The sequence below is a fragment of the Pteropus medius genome, unplaced genomic scaffold (assembly GCF_902729225.1).
Source record: "Pteropus medius unplaced genomic scaffold, Ma_sr-lr_union100, whole genome shotgun sequence".
NCBI classification, from domain to species: Eukaryota; Metazoa; Chordata; class Mammalia; order Chiroptera; family Pteropodidae; genus Pteropus; species Pteropus medius.
Genome location: NW_024342474.1, coordinates 9,047,966 through 9,065,886, shown reverse-complemented (window position 1 = coordinate 9,065,886; position 17,921 = coordinate 9,047,966). Strand labels below are relative to the sequence as shown.

Genomic DNA, 17,921 nt, shown 5'->3' with positions numbered 1-17,921 from the left:
TTTAATTGAATTCGTAGAAGATATATCAACTGGAGGAATCCAGACTCTCTACCTCTTCAAACCTCTGGCCCAGGTTAGGCCCATGGCTTTGACATGACTTGCCTTGAAATGCTTCCAGGAGGAGAAAGCTGATTACATATGCTTCTTTCATTCCTGTCTTCCCCTCCATTTTAGGGAGAAGTGAAGGCAGCATTCCCTTGTTTTAGTACAGCCTCTTCAACCCTCCTTCAATAGCAACTTTGCCACTGAGGCTGACATATTTATGTATACTCGTTTTCTCTCCCTATCCAGTCGCTGACATGTACCGAACTCAAGGTAACTCCTCTGAATGCAGAGGACCTTGAATTCTGTCTGGAGAGGGACCTTCTGTTTGAGCTCTGTCCATCTTCCCGGATGTCAAGGTTAAGTCAACCAGCCCTGTGTTTCCTGGGCTCCCATTTCTACATTGCAGCAACTATGATCAGACCCTGTATCTGGAAAACACCTGGAAATTCCATCTCAGAGCTTTAAAATTCCTCTCACTCATTGTAGATTATTTTTCTTGTACTTATTTTTCACTTAAACATGTAGATAGTCCTAAATAGTTTAACATTTCATGCTGTTCTCAGAGAATAACTATTGCTCTTTTACTCTCTCTAATTCTAACATTTTCCAGGATAGGTGCAAAGATAACTATCAAAGACTTACAATGGAGATATCAGAACGAAAATCTTCTGCGGCAATGAAGATCTTCGATGATTGCAGGCTAGAAAGACCAGGCTCACAGCCTCTTACTGCCTTCTCTTTCTCTGTTCCTCCCCAGGCTAGGAAGGGAGTGGTAGAAGTGGATGCTATTTAGAGGACTGAGGGTTGTAAGTAATAGATACCAGAGGGGATGAAGTCTCCTGAGGCTTTGGGGTGGAGAAGAGATTCTTTGGTTGCTGGTTTGGGCCAGATCTAGAGCTGCTGCTGGTTGGTACTAGAACCAGGGCTGAGCAGGCAGCCCTGACACTAGAGGCTGAGAGTACAGCACTGAAAGGAGGAAGCAGAAGGCTTGTGGCTTGTTGCTAGTTCATGACTCGGGACTTTAAGGGAGAGCTAGAGCTGAGTAGCTCTGTATAGTTCACTAAGGTAGAAGAAAAGCAAAGATATCCGATACTGATGCTCTGCCTGCCCTGGAATCAAGGGTGTGCTGATTTTGGACAATTCTAGAGGCAACCTAGCATGGCGTTTATGGTATAGTCTCCAAAGCCAGACATTTCTGTGTGACTTCGAACAAAGATCTTTATTGCTCCTGGCCTTGGTTTCCTCTTTTGTGAAACAGAAATACAAATAGTAACGAGTTGGGAAGTGTTAAAACAGGTCGAGTGTCATGGCCACTGTTTCTCTGCATTCCTTTTATTCTCTTTAGGTGATGCAGCCAAAGCAGAAAGGTGATAAGTACTTGCTCATTGAACCAGGCAATGTTATTTGATTGAAAAGACAGACATAGAAATAGTGGGGTTTTGTTTTGTTTTAATAAACATTGACGTGAAGAGTCCAACATTTCTAAAATATCAAATTCTCTCACACATTTAATGGTCATATAAACAGCCTAGGGCCTCAAGTAGAACTAATTTCAGGGGTTATATGACCGGAGTTGAAGCTTCAAAGCCTCAATGTCAGGTACTCCCAGGATCTCTATTGATCATTGCTATAAGGATCAGAAAAGATGAATCTGGGAAGGCAGACTTTTCCTGAGAGATAAGTAGGAGGCAGTTGATTTAACTCTCTGAGATTGGGGAACTGGAGCCATGGAGGTGTGGGGGAAACACTCTCAAAATCCTCCAGTCCAGGAGCACCAGTAAGGGCCTCACATGGGCAAAGCATGAAGGGAGAGCACTGGCAAATCCATCTGTCCAGCCATGGCAGGAGGCTAAGACCGGCTTTTCCTGTTACTTCAAAAATACTAGATCTTTAGTTAATGTGACTTAAGACACTTGGCATAAAGAGTAAAAACAATTAAAAAGAAAGAAAAAGCAAAACAACCTGGAAACCGCAATCTAGTGATTGGGGCTAAGGAGGCAGAAAAGAAATGTCAGAGTGGGATGTGCTACATTTCCACATTGCACTACTGAGAGCGGGAGGCTGGCTTTTCTTCTTCTAATGAACTGAACACCCCCACATAAAAAAACATCAAACCTTTCCAAACTCAAAACAGATCACTTGTTTTAATATCCCAGAATAGCTGAAGAAGGCCTGTGAAACCCAAACAGAAAACAGGAAAGTGAGAGCTTAGGCTTGCTTTGGAATCTGGTGTATAATCCTTGTCTCTCTTTATTAGAAATACCTCCTGCTCTGTAGACCGAGCAGGGGTGAGGCCAGCAAGGCAGGGAAGGGCAGGGGTGACTCTTAGCTCTCATAACTTGGAGCCACCTCTTGATCTTCTTGCTTCAGCTACATGGTAGCAGTGCTGGAGGGAACCAGCTGGAGGTAGCAGTGGGTGTTGGCTTGGTGTGGTCTGATTGTCCTCTTGCCATCAGCACTCCTGAGTTCAGTCTGCTTTTCTCTCCACTTGGGTTTGCTAGTCATCAAATGGAAAGTAAACAATATATGCTATTATTGAGCAAAATGGAGGCTCCAATGCTAATGCCAGTAAGCTGCAGACAAATGTAAGGGATGACATTTGGAATCTGAATTAACTGGAACTAATGTCATCTCAAAATCCATTCCATGATCTCTCCTTAAATCCACACCATTTGAAACATGGCGTCTGTAGGAACCTAGCTCTCTCTGCATTTGTAGGTTATTTGGGAGGGGTTATTGTGTTTACATGGCAGTGAGAAAGAGCAATGTTAGTTTCTGAGAGAGACCACAAGAGAAAGACTGCATTTATAGTGGTTGCTAAAAACTGTTTAAATTCTTAGTAATCGAATAATTGAACCACAACCCACATTTTGATTAAACTAGGTCAAATTGAAATTTGTATTGCTTAACTTTTGGTAAAGTGGGCTGGTGTGGTAAAGAACCAACACAGAAGTGCTGCTAAACTGAGCACACAATAAAACTATGGTGTTAATTCTAAATATGCCTTTAGTTATAAGTTGTCTGTTGTTACTGTACTTTAGGAAGCAAGTAATCAACTGAGGCAATATTAGATGGAAACTGTAAGGCTCCAAGGACTGTGCCAAAATTGATTGAGCCATTTAACTTCCCTTTGCCTCAATTTTCTCATCTGAAAATGTGGGCATGTTGCTCTGACTTACCTCCTGATGATGTTGTTAGGATTAAATGAGATAATATATCTAATACTTGACAGAAAAGCAGGCACATAGTAAGGACCTAAAAAAAAATAGGTATTATTTAAGCCTAGGAAATTGTCATCATCACATTTTTCTGAAAAAGAAAAAAAGGATGAAATGCTCAAGTAAATTTCCCAAGTGGACCAGGATGAAAAATGAAATGACACCACGAAGCTTGGCACGTGGAAGGTACCCCAAATGACCTCTTCCCTTACTTTTCTAATAGATGGTCTACCCAAAGCAAGAACTCAGAAGAAGAGAACCTTCTGAGGTGAGGAATTGACTACCATAATGTGAATGAAGAACATTGAGAGTGGGAAGGAGGCAGGTTATAATGGGTTTATCAGGTCAGCAAGGGTTGTCAAATAAGAACAAGCCCTAAGAAGTAAACTTAGGGCTCAGCTCAAAGAAATCAGATAGAAGGAGACATGTTCTGAGATGCTTATTGGGGAGGACAGCACAAAACATAAATCAATATGCCAAGGGAATAGGTGATATGGGGTTTGAAATCAGGAAAGTTGGAAAATGATGGAGAAACCAAGAGGCTGAGGCACGCGAGGACATATTTTGCTCTTAGTTATTTTGACTAGGGATGTATTCCTCAAATTAGAATCTGAAGATGAGAAGACCAGGGATATATTTTTGTAGCTTAGTGAAAATTATTATAAAAGGAGTCTATGTATATAAACTATTTTGAAAATAAATCTATAAAAGAGGTCTGTAGATAACTCAACTTTTAGAAGTGCTAAACAAGGGCCACTCTCTGCTTCTGATAGATAACTGCATTGATTAGACAGCATCCTCACACTAATCCAGACTTCGAATGACTCTGTAAATTAATCCTTTCAATTATACAGAGTCCTCTATGATGGCATTACTTGCTTCAGATGGTAAGCACTGCACAGCTCAGATCCAATTCTGAACCCAAGTGTCCTTGAGGATAGTGGAACACATTTATATATGGCAAAGGTTAAATCTGAAAATATCTCAAACTCCCTGAAATAAAATATGTGATAATCAGATTATTGTAAATCTCAGTTTGAGAGCTACAATACCAATGTTTTTAATTCCTTACTATTTAAAGAATATTACTGTTTTATTTTACTAAAATAAAATACGACTGTTTTTATTTTATTTTGAAATCAGAGTGACTTTTCTCTCTGTGTGCTTCAAACATTCTAATATTTTAATTTAAATACTAAAATTTCAAGTGCATCTGAGTGCATCTGAGACACTTAATTCTTGGCTCAGACCACACCACATACTGTATCCACAATGCATCTCAACACACTGGATAAATTGATGATAAAGTCCTAGGGTATGTGAGAGCCACTAGATGGAAAAGACTGGATCTCTGAATGACCACCTGAACACTTAACCAGAAACTTATGGAAGCAAGAAATCGACTTCTATTTTGTTAATATTCTATCTTCTAAAACCTTCTCAATTCAAAAAATTCAGTCAGAATAATATATTTATTCTGACACTAATATATCTGCTTTCTTATCACAAATAACAGGACACCTGGCTTCCCTTTTTTTCTAAACCAAAAATACAGTTAGAATAAAACATTTATGACTATTAACCAAGTGTCAGTTATTATTCTAATGATTTTAAATATATTATTTCAATCTCACAGGAAACTTAAAATATAGGATTTTTAAATCTTCCTTTAAAAGATGAGGAGCTGAGGACATTAAAGCATGTGGAAGGGGAATATTTTGCCTTAGACCAGACAGCTATTAAGTGGCCAAGTTTGAAGAAGTCATGAACCTAGATTATTTTGACTTAAAAGTTATATTTTCATCTGTGAATTTTCAACCATGCACAAGTTGTATATCAAAATCACATGATGTGCTTATGGCAGAGATTGCTTCTTGTTCACTAAAATCCATTTCTTCTTCTTACTGCAGCTACACTGTGTTTCCCTCCTTCCCTTGCAGTTAGGGGTAGTCAAGTGACTGAGTTCTCCTTGATAGAATAAGATCAAAGGGAAAATTTATGCTACTTTTAGTCTCATCCATTACAACTTCTTTTCATGCTATTTCTCCTTCTGTCAGGTGAAAGCAAATAACAATGAAAGTGTAGGGTAGGGGGAGGTCACAAGATGCAAAGGGTCTCGGTTACTGAATGACTGCATGAAGAGTAGTCTGCTTACCACCTTCACTCTGAAACATTTTGTGAGGAAAAATTTAATTTCTACTGTGTTAATCTACTGACATTTTGGAATCCGTTTGTTACTACAGCCTGCCCTACCTTAACTAATACAAAGAAAAAGACATTTTCCTGATCTGTACTCCAGACCTCCGAGGTCACAGTGTCTGGGATGAAGCCTAAGTATCCATATTTTTAAAAAGTTCTTTCATGTTATTTTAACGTATCTAGTCTTTGACAATAATATGCTTCATTCCACAACTGACTTCTTTCCTTTACCCAGATAAATCCTTCTAGTTGGATATCTTAGGAAAAAGGCTTTCCATTTTCAATTTTGCCTGAATTTCTTTAAAAGTTATATATCAACAATTTTTATTGATTCAGGAAAAGCTTCACTTATTTTTGAAATTTTCTTTAAAATTCAATCCATATGACCCAGGGAATTCAAGATGTTTCATGATCAGGATTCCAATTCATCTGTAGCCTGCCTGTCTTCCTTCTTTCCTTCCTTCCGTCCTTCCTTCCTTCCTTCCTTCCTTCCTTCCTTCCCTCCTTCCCTCTCTCTTTCTCTCCCTCCATCCCTCCCTATCTATTGTCTATCTTCTATTCATCTGCCTATCCACCCATCTTTTGACTATCACAGCTAAACAGCTTTTCCCGAAGTATTTTCCCTCAATTTTATTTTATAAGTATAGAATTTTTTGCATTGTGTAATCCCTTGGAAATAATAAGCAGCAATTACAATACAAGAGTTCAGCAGTTAGCTCTTCATGCATTTTTTTTGTAGGATTTTGGAACTGTGACTGATCTCCAAATCTTAGGGGAGGGGAACCATTAAAAGATTTTCAGATACAGCAAGGCTTCCTCTAGCTATTTTTGTAATTTAAAATTGTGATCATATTTTCTTACATTTTTTTGATCCATTTTAGTGCTTCTTTTCTGACTGAAATTGACTATTGAAACTCAACACAGTGGTAACTTTGATCTCTTTATTAAATGCCTTGATTGTTTATAATATGATGACACTGTTATTTGTTAAGGGGGTATATGAAGAAAGCGATATATTTAGTCCATTAATAATTAGTAGAAAAGTATCATATAAAGAGAGCTAATGCTTTATAGTGTACTTAATGCTTTTCAGGAGCCCTTTTAGGGACTTTGCATAAATTAAATTCTTTAATCCTCAAAATAATCCTATAAGTTACCCTATATTTAGCCTCATTTCATAGTGAGCAAATTGAGACATGGAAGCATGAAACAATATGCCCAAGGTTACATGCTGATGTTGGGATATGAACCCATGTAGTCTGGCTTTAGGCTCTGTGCCTTTAGCCATTACACACACTGTCTATTTTAATAAGTAAGTATTGATTCCATGTGATTTTCCTTACCATTCTATGGTATATTAGTTTTCTATTGCTTCATAACAAATTACCACAAATTTTGGAGCTTAAAACCACATATACTGTTCTCTCAAAGCTTCCATAGGTCAAGAGTCCAGACTTGGCTTAGCTGGGTCTTCTGCTCATGGTGTCACAAAGCTGCAGTCAAGGTATCAGCCAGGTCTGAAGGCTCATCTGAGTTTCAAATTCCTCTTCTAAGTTCACACAATTGTTGGCAGAATTCCTGTCCTTGTAGCTGAAGGACTTATTATGGCACTTTGCTTCTTTAAAGCCAGCAAAAGAAATCTCTTTCTGATTCCAGTGAAGTCCAAAACTCTTCTAAAGAGCTTCCAAATGATTAAATTAGGTTCACCTGGGATACTCTTTTTCTTTTGATGATTTTATCAACTAATTTGGAACCTTAGTTACATCTGTAAAATCCTTTCACTCTTGACATATAATGTGATATAATCAAAGATATAACCTAATCATGTGTGTAACACCAGTGGCAGAGATCATGGGACCATCTTAGAATCCTGCCTATCACAAAAGCACAGTGTGTATGTCTGATTGCTTCTTTCATGAGTGAAGGAGATGGATAAATACTATCATACTTATACAATGGGATGATATTTCCATTAGGACTTAACTCAGCTTTTAAAAATATTGAGGATTTGTTAAAAGAAGTTTTAACATATCTAATTTTTTTTCTTTAAACTTTTTCTACAACTCTTTTGACACTGAAGGAAGGTTGATAGTATAAATAAATTACTTTTTTTAATTATTGCAAATTTACCTTGCTGAGTAGTTTTTCAGAACCTTTCTTAAAGTCATCTAGTCACTTTTGTCCTGTGATCGCTTAGTAGGTGAAAATCAAACTCCATGGTGTAGCAAATCAAGATCCCTCATACACTAACCAAACATGCCATGTTGTCCTTAACTCTTGTCACTGACTTCCTTTCCCATCGTTTTACTCCAAGTCCTTTTCATGACTCTGGATCTCAGTATACGTGTACCTATATACACAGTTAATTTTATCTGGAATACCTTTTATACCTCGCTGTTATCCTCACACCAGTCTGCTGATAAACTCTCTGGTTCTTCAAGACTTGGCTCCAATGTCATTTCTTTTGTGAAACTTTCCCCAGTTTCCAAGCCAATAGAGAAGAGTGGTAGCTGCAGAAAAAGAATTTGAATTCTAGGTTCAGCTATAGAGTAAAAATGGGGGATAATACTGATCTGAACCCCTTTGGAAGAGCCCTGTGTCATTCTGGATTTAACTATACCGTAGAAAAATACTTCAGGAGAAAATAAAATGGACTTAGGAAATCAAAGCTAAACTAAAAAACATGTAGAATCTTAATGTGTTCTATCGCTAAAACAATGTCAATGTGTTCTCTAATGTTTGCAACATCGCTCTCTTAACTCTTCAGTAAAAGGAACCAGAGCTCTTTAAAGACTAGATGAACATTTTACTCTGGTCTGAATGCAAGGATGCTTTAAAAATACCTAGGGTTAGGCTGAAAGAACCACAGTCAGTTTTGAGATATTTCCACTATACAACTTGGAACCATTTGAGCATTAAAAATAGCTATTCATAAACAAGTTGCATTTATGATTCCATGAATCCATAATGATATTCAAAATAGGAAAAGGTAAAGTTCACAAAAGACATTATCATACAAAAGGAAGCTGAACATAAATAGATATGCTTAATTTTTATTAATTTTAAGAGAATAGTGGTATTGACATATGTGAGTATTCTGTTTCTTCTATTGGGTATATGGCTATTTACAAAACATAGATATATACTTTTCTTTGCCTCTCTATGTAGGCAAGATAAAGAGAATTATGAGTAATTCCAGGAGTTCTAAAAAAGTAAGAAGTATACTAAGAATAAGAAAGATTGTGATCAGTAGTATAGGAATGCATGTGAAGAATGAATTTGTTAAAACAGGATAGGTCTGTCACATTATCCAAGAGCAAACTCGATCTTTCGTCTTCTAGGAAACAAAGCTTCTTGGATGACTGAATCAATTATCAAGAGGTGCTAACAAGGCATTTTAAGTTCTAATGCTAACAAATCATGCCAAACTTATTATAATAATGAAAGGACAACAGTATGTCTTGCTGGCCAAGTGAATCTATAAGAATGTATCATTTCAGAAAAACATGCCATATTCCAGAAATCAAAACTGTGGGAAAGATGTGGGTTTGAAAAGACCCATTGACATGATAAGTGTCTCTGTCTCTAAAAAGAGGGAGGCAAAAAGTAATCACTGGATTAAGCGTAAATCACCCTGGAAATTTCAAGCAGGACCCAGGTCCTGACTAAGAATTAATTGATAGTAACCTGGAATTTCAGCCTTAGCTGGGCTGAGACAACATGTTTTTTGATGCCGATAGGTTACTTTAACACTGGGAAAGTATGAACTTTTCTCTCTGCGCTGTGTCTTTAGGAAATGAGACTACAAAACACCACCTTATAAGGGATATAAAAAGAGGACATATAAAGAAGATAGAAAAAGAAGTCTCCTACAGGTATTAAAAAGAACTGGGATGCTTACCCTTCCTTGTCAGTAGACTGCAGAGGACAAAGGAAAGAGAATTAGAGAAGCAGATTTTCAGTTCAAGTATCCTGACCAGGAAGTTCTAAGAAGAGTTGTTTTTCCTCTATTAGTGCTGGAACTCTGGAAGGAAAGGACCATGTTGGAAAGCTCTTTGTCAACACGTGAGGTAATGGAGTAGTGTTGGCCTCGGCAAGTGGCTAGATGAATGAGGCAGAACTTTGACTCCTAGGGGTTCTGGAAGGTCTTTTATGCCTCAATGAGTGGATATGTTGGTGCTTGGAAGACCAGGGAACTGGCAGAGGCCTGAGGATGTGCAAAGAGGCTGCAGTGTGGGAAGGCAAACCAGAGGCAAATAGTCTGGACCAGAGTGTGTGTCAGCAAAATGCCCCAAAGACCCCTGGGGACCAGACCATTCATTCACCTCTGGCCTGCCTTGCCCTTGCTACTATGCAATCACATCGGTTCTAGCCTCCCGTCTCAGGAAAGACCAGGGAAAGAGAGGAGGCTGGAAAGATTCAGCATTTTTCCAAAAGAAAATGCATCATAGAAGAGTCCATTTCAAAAAGAGGAGACTTTATTATCTAATACTGGCAAATTTAAAAGAGTGTTTTCCACTCCCCAGCACCCACTGAAGTCAATGTTTATGAGTAAATCCATTATAGAAAATAAAGAAGCGGCATTTTCTTCATATAGCTAAGTAGTATTTGAAGTTTCCACCCTGGCTACCTACGAGACACATCTAAGCCCACCCAAGTGAGAGGGGAGTGACCTCGATCTCAATTATATCCCTAGGGCAGGGTGTTTTCCAGTATAACCTGGCTTCCATTTCTCAGATGTCAGCAAAGTCTGGCTGTCTTACAAACTGTTGCTACATATAAACTAGTACAGCCTCAAATATTCCCCCAACCACTGTAATTCTGTGAGCATCAGAGCAAGGGAAGAGTTCAAGTTTGGGAAAGGAGGAAATTCATCTGGCCTGAGTTCAGGAAGGGGAGACTGTGATGGGGGGGAGGGGCACATGGATACACAAAGAAGTAACTGGGGATGGGAAAGTGAGCCCTGCTAAGCTCATGGTGTGGTCTTTTTTTCTGTGTCATTTCCAATATAGACTTATAGAGATTAGTTAGATGCTCAGTGCAAAACAATGGGATCAATTTCTGTGGGCCTGCACTTAGCAGGTCCTGTGTGGGCCAAAATGTGAGGTAGGCAGGTTTTTCTTCTGAAACTCACTCCATTAAAGAAGAATTTGGCTTCCAAAGGTGTCACAGCAATAAGAATAGTTAGACTTGGGAGATTCAAAGATATCTCTTACATATTTGTGGCTAAACAACACCCACATCTAAAGAGGAAAACTAAATCGTATAAAAGACTGATTAAAAAACTAAAGGTGAGGAAGTAGAAATGAAACAATGAGCTATATTCGGCAAAAATAAGCTTTAATAATTGTAAGACAATGCGGAACATTTATATAATGTGGAACATTTATATAATGCAATTATTTCTGGGCCTATTCTGAAAAAGTAAAAGAGAAACACTGCAATTATCTTAAACGTATTAGAAACATATAAATAAACATTCTAAATAATGCACACCCTTCTTTCTGATCCTTAGGCCTTATATTGAGAATAATTACATAGTATTTTGGCTAAATTGTCAAGTTGATTATTTCAGCTTTCAAGTTTACTTTGACCTGTTTAGAGAGATTTGGAAGCAACATGGGAAAACATCTGGTACACTGGGATGTCCAGCAGTATCAACGCAGTATTAGTCATGATCATCCTCAAACCGGAGAGAACTGTTTTGGATATGGAAATGTCAGGTTGATTCTAAATGACATGCACAGTTTCCTGCAAAATTCCTCATCTATGAGTGCTAGGGGTTTTCATGCAATGGGAAGGAAATGACCTCGATGTAAGGGGTAAAGTACCATCTCAAGCAGAGGATAAGAATAGATCATTTGGGTTCAGGTCCAAGCCTAATGTCACCTGTCTATTCAAGTTGTTTTACCAAAACTATTGGCAGAACTGAAATAAGTTTTTAAACCATTAAAGTCAATAATTCACCACCTTTTCCATGTATGTACCCTATCAAAAAAAAAAGTATTAGGGCTTAAGTGGGAAAGGAAATCAAAATGAGGAAGGGGGGGTGGGGTTGAGGAATGAGTATAGGAGGAATAAGAGAAGTTTGAATTATTTAACGCCAAGAAATTTCTAATCCCAAGGTCAAAATACTGTCTATTTGTGAGGAGATCTCATCAACCTAACATCAGCAGAGTGTGCACTTTGATTCAGTTTTCCAGTGCGGAGCCGGATTGGTGCCTATGTATATGCCCTCTGTCACCATTCCTCCTGTGACCCGTGATGTGCATTTTCTGGTTAGGGAGAAGGGGTGGCCCTGATTTAGAAAAATATTCACTGATCCATACACAAATTGGACTTAACACTTTGGCCTTGCTGATTTTGGACTAGCTCATTCCATAATTTCTAGATATGACTGCATTAACCTGCCAACATTTTTCACAAACCTCACCAAGCAAGGACACATCACAAGTTAACACTGCCAATCTGTTTCAATGTCTTATTGAATGTTTGATCTAAATCAATAATATAATTAATAAATGTATATAGGTGAGCACTCTTGAGAACTTGATTGAGGATTTCATTCTTATAAAAAATGATAGCTCTTCTCTCATAACCTCTTCCTATCCTCATTTGTACATATTTTATTTGTCTTCTGAGTGAGTTTATTTCTGGAAGTAGCTACCTAGAAACTTCAAATCATGAAATCTGGGAATCCAGAAGCATGTGGGTTTTGTTTGCCATATTTCTTAATCTCTTATGCCCTCTGGTGGTAAAATCAGGGGACTTGCTGTATTTTCATCTGAATTCTTTAAAGCAATACATTTCATTAAAATAGAATTTAAAAAAGCATTCATCATAATTAGCCACTTACTGAAAATAAATATATTTTAAGGAAATAAAGTGCTTCAACATGGTTTATTTGATACTAAGAATGTGAAGTTACTGTAGAGTAGTGAAGAGTCTTGTGGTTGGTGAAACTGGCCTGACCTTCCTAGAGCAGGGTTGCCAGGCCTTCATTCTGGTATCTGTTTCTACACCTTCCTTTTTAAAATACAGAAGGAAACTTCATAATTGCACATGAGTGCTTGTTACATTTAGGCCAAGACCTTTCTGCTGCTAAACTACATCTAATAGCTTCGGTAGAAATGGAACTCTTTGAAATTCATTGCCTAGATTAAAATTAGACTGTAAGATACTCAATATCCGCTGGGGTAAATTATCACTAGGAGTTAATTTACAGAAAAATTACATCATGATCTGGATCATATCCTCTGAAAATATAAGCAATAGTTAGAAAGCTAAAATAATGAGTTCGAGAGAGGGAACATGTTGATTTTGGGGAGAATTTATGTAAAAAATATATTTTCTGAAGCGAAGTATATTTAACATTTGAGAAGAAAATACCTTCTTATTTTGAGAGAATGTTAAGTTGTCCCTTTTAAAACAAAAGTTTGTAACCATAGATGGCAGGATTTTAAAATGCATTTTCTTTTTAATATTTTTTATTATTTGAACTTTTTATTTTGAAAACTTTGTGACTAACAAAAACTTGCAAATATTGTACAAAGTATAATGTAAACTTCCCATATACCCTTTGCCCGACATCCCCAAATGTTAGCATATTACCTAACTACGAGTTTCAAAACTCAGGAAATTAATATTGATACTATACTATTAACTAATCTACAGATGTTATTCAAGTTTCCCCAATTGTCCCATTAATGCCCATTTTATGGTCCAGGGTCCAAATTATGATCAAATTCACAGTGATTAAATTTGTATTTTACATATATGGTAAGAACACCACAGAAGTGATATTGTGGGTTTCTTAGTACATTATATCAGGGAATCCATGATGTTAATGTCTTAATATGAGAGATGTTAACTTTGATCAGTTGGTTAAGGTAGTTCTGCTGGATTTCTCCAATTCAAAGCAACTATTTTTCCCCTTGTACTTAATTCATATCTTATAGAGAAATATTTTAAAGACTGTGGAAATATCCTATTTCTTATCCTATATTACCCCACTGGTGATTTTTAAATTTCCATCATTTCTTTGACATTTATTAATTGGAATTCTACTATAAAAAAGAAAACTTTCTCTTCTCTCCCATTTATTAGTTATTCTATTATTTACATATATTGCTATGGAGACATGGATATTTATTTTATTCTATATGTTATAACCTGTTACTATCATCATTTACTTTGTTCTTCACAGTGGCCCAGATTAGACGATGGGAACCTCTGACTTCTGTGCCCTTTCAACACGTATCCGTCCATCAGATTTTTTTTTTTTCCAGAAATTCTATTCTTTCTTGCACCATAACATGTTCTAGGGTTAATATTATACTTTCCTTACCCCAGCCCTGGGATCATTCATTTCTCCAAGAAGCGCTGGTTTCTTTTATTAGAGAAAGGCATCTAGAAATCAAAATTTGGGTGTTTGCTGTGTTGATTGCTACTGGTGTCATTATTTTTAGGCCTCTTCAACAGACAAATTAAAAAAAAATCTATGTATACGTAAACATGCACACATATACATAATCTAAATTTTTAAATTTCTATCATCTATCTCCCCTCTCTCTCTCTCTCTCTCTCTCCCTCTCACACACACACACACACACACACCATGAGTTCATTTAATTTCAATCCAATACGCAAAGTTTATTCTAGACATCCTCTTTTCCTTATTTATAACTCCTTTCTCTGACAGTAAAATAGCTGCTTCTCTGCTTCTCATTACTCAAAGTTTATTTACTTATTTGCACAATTCAAAAATATATGTGAACTAGTTTCAGTTACTAACCCATGCCACCCTAGGGGAATATAGGAACTTAATAACTGGTATAGAGTGTTTGTATACATTCCTTTTTATCTTTAAAGTATATAGTCAAAATCCTGTTTTTCAAACTTGTTTCAGTTTATTATATTCTTCTCCACCCTCTTCAGTGTAGTTTGTAATGGAGATAGACTCATTTGTTATTGTTTGAGTTGAATTTTGGGCTATTCCTTCATCCTGCTTGATTTGAATCATTTATTTATATTTTTGGTATATGAAATGTTAACGTGGTTTCTAAAAGTCAGAACTGTATAAAGAGTTACATTCAGAACTGTTTCTTCTCCAGCCCCCATCATGCCTCTCATCCCAAGCCCCTCCCCTTTATCCCTGTATGTAAAAGCAATCTTATTATTTTCTGGGTTGTCCTTTCTGTTTCTTTTGGCACAAATGGGCAGATACATATATATTTTATTTCTCTTTCTTTCCTGAAAGATATATAACAGATATCTTTTTACTTAATGTATTCCAAAAAACAATCCATATTCGTTCGTAGAAATCCTCTTTAATTTTTTTCCTCTTATAGCTTTGTAGATGTACATATTTAACCACTCTCCTGTATTTAGACATTTGCATTGTTTCCAATATTTTGCTACAAACAATGCTATAATTGCTAACCCTGTCTAAACGTATTTTTGTATTATTGGAGGTGTATCTTTTGGGTAAATTCCCAGAAGTGAAATCGCTGAGTTAAAAGGCAAGTGTGTATGTAGTTTTCTTACATACTGCCAAATTTCCATCCAAAAAGCTTGTAGTTTACATTCCTACTAACAGGGGATGAGAGGGCCTGTTTTCCTATGAATGTATTATTAATACTTTTTAGTTGTTGCCAATCTGATAATATTATTTCAGTATAGTTTTAATTTGTGTTTCTCTAATTACGAGTGAGATGAAACATCTTTTCCTATCTGTAAAGGTCATTTTTATTTCTCTTTTGTGAATTGTCTGCTTGTGTCTTTTTTCCTATTCTAATGGATTTTTAACAATCCTTTCCTCCTCAATTTTAAGAATTCTTTATATATTAACAATATTAGTACTTTATCTATAGCTAGATCTATGATGCAAACATTTTTCTAAGTTTTCAGTTTCTTTGACTTTATTATTTTTTGTCAGCAGAAAAATTTTAATTTTTATATGATCAGTTATCAATTTTTTAAAATTGTCTCTGGATTTTGAGTCATAGTGAAGAAATCTTTTCTTATACCAAGGTTAAAGAGGAAATCACCCATGTTTTCATCTAGTACTTCTCCCCCAACTCCATTATTTTTACATTTAAATTCCTATTCCATTCGGAGTTTATGCTTATGTGTGGTATGAGGTATGAATCTAAATTTATTTTATTCTAAATGGTTATCCTATTGTCCCAGAACTATCTATTAAAAAGAGCCATCTATTAAAATTACAGCATTTTTCCTAGTAATTTGTGATACCACCTTTATCACATACTAAATATCCATTTGTACTTGGGCTTGTTTCTGGGTTTTCTGATCTATTCTCTTTGTCCGTTTATCTATTCATGCACCAATGTCATACTGTTTTAATTACGAAGACTTCATTGTATGTTTTATGTTTGATAGAGCTAGTCCTTCCTTCCTCCTAGTCTTTCCTTTTTCGTGTATTCTTGTCTATTCTTGCATGTTTGTTTTTCTACATAATTTAAAAAAATATGGAACTCTTTATGAATTTAGGTGTCATCCTTGCACAGGGACACGCTAATTTTCTCTATATCATTTCAATTTTAGTATGAGTGCTGCCAAAGTGAGTGCTCCACATGATTTTTTTTAATATCAACTCGTGAACCTCCATAAAAAATCTTATTCATGTTCTTGTGTTAAATTTTACATTAATTTAGAGAGAATCAACAAGTTATTGAGTCATGCTATCTAAAAACTGGGAGCGTCTTTCCATTTGTTCAAATTTCCTTTTATAGCTTTCAGGAATGTTTTTCTTATATAGTTTTTTCATCTCTCCTTTAAAACTTATTCTGAAGTAATGCCATTTCTTGACTTGAGCCAGAAATAAACTTTTATTATTTATTAAGCCTTTGAGATTTGGTTTACTTTTTATAGTAGTTAGCCAATTCAGACTAATACAAGGCAGACTTAATTTTATTCCCCTCTGAAAATAAAGAAACTGAGGCCATAGATATTGACAAATTTGCTCAAGGTCACAGAGAGAGCAATGGGCAAAACTGACCTTTTAATTCAGATCTTGTACTGTTAACCAGTGTGTAATACTCTTTCCTTTAGAAAAATACTCCACTGTCTTGAAAGAGAGAGAGCAAGTTCATTCCTCACCCTCCTTTTCTTTGTCACTGTGGCAGCATGATATTAATTGTAGGGAACTGAGGAGAAGTATAGGAAGACTGCTCAATGGGTAATAGCACTGGAATGAACCAGCAAGCCACGTAGACAAAAAAAAACTATATAAGATTTTGTAGCTATAAAATTCATAAAAGTTCAGCTGTGGTCTACCTTTCAAATATTCCAAGTGTGCAACCAGCATGATTTTTCAAAAATGTAAATAGTTAACTGTCATTCCCCTTCCTTAAATCTTTCAATGGATTCGCATTGGTCCCAGAATAAAGGCAAAGATCCTTCACATGGCTTCTGTTTTACTCTCCAGGCTCAGCCTCACCCCATGCTTTCTCCACACTGGCAATCTAGCCATAATGAGGTACCCGCAGTACTTCATCCTTCGCATCTCATTCAGACAGCATCTCTTCCAGGATGTCTTTCCTCATCTCCTGCCTTATATACCTCTTCCATGCCTGCTGTAGTACCTCGGTGTAACTTGTATCGCAATGTATTTGTTTTAAATTTCATTTTATTATTAATTTCAAGTATGTAGTACATTGGTTAGACATTTATACAATTTATGAAACAACCCCCCTAATTGCTCTTTCTCTCCTCTGGCTCTCCATCTAGCCAATACATTAATGCTAACTGCTCCCCATCCCCGTGACTATCTATCAACTACTAATTTGTACTTTTTTAAGCTTTCACTCCATTCTCCCAGTCCCCCAACCCCCCTCTCTTCTGGCCGTCACCAGATTGTCCTCTATCTTTGTGAGCCTGTTTTTGATTAGTTTGTTCTTTTTGTTCCTTAGATTTCGCATATAAGTGAAATCATATGGCATTTATCTTTCTCTATCTGACTTATTTCACTCAGCGTAAAATCTCTAGGTCCATCCATGTCATTGCAAATGGTAGGATTTCATTTTTTTAATGGCTGAGTAATATTCCATTGTACATATAAACCATAAAGATGTATTTTTATCACTTAATTATTGTCTGTCTTTTAAACTTTTGAGGGTACAGATCATGTTAGTTAATTTTAGATTCCAGATTCTAGTACCATGCCTCACATAGTAGGCACTTAACATATGTTTGTTGACTGAGTGAATATTTTTTTCTTATCTTTTTTGATTTCATGACATACTCATTTCTTCTTACTATATTTTCTTTTTCCCTGCATGAGAAATAATTTTCCTATATATCCTCAGGATTGTCACCATCATGAGCTGTGGGCTGTCATGAACTTTTCAAACTCTCAGGAGGAACCTCAAATCAATGATGTAAGATTTTTTAAAAAGAAAATAATCAACTGACATATTTTTGTCTTTCCATTTACTT

At 36.4% G+C, this 17,921-nt stretch overlaps 1 non-coding gene across 1 annotated transcript; it reads right to left on the bottom strand.

Moving 5' to 3' along the window:
* Positions 1-15,946: 15,946 nt before the first annotated feature.
* On the bottom strand, positions 15,947-16,052 carry LOC120605160 (U6 spliceosomal RNA). The gene has a single exon (XR_005653535.1). It is a non-coding gene; the product is annotated as a U6 spliceosomal RNA (small nuclear RNA).
* Between the last annotated feature and the right edge of the window lie 1,869 nt (positions 16,053-17,921).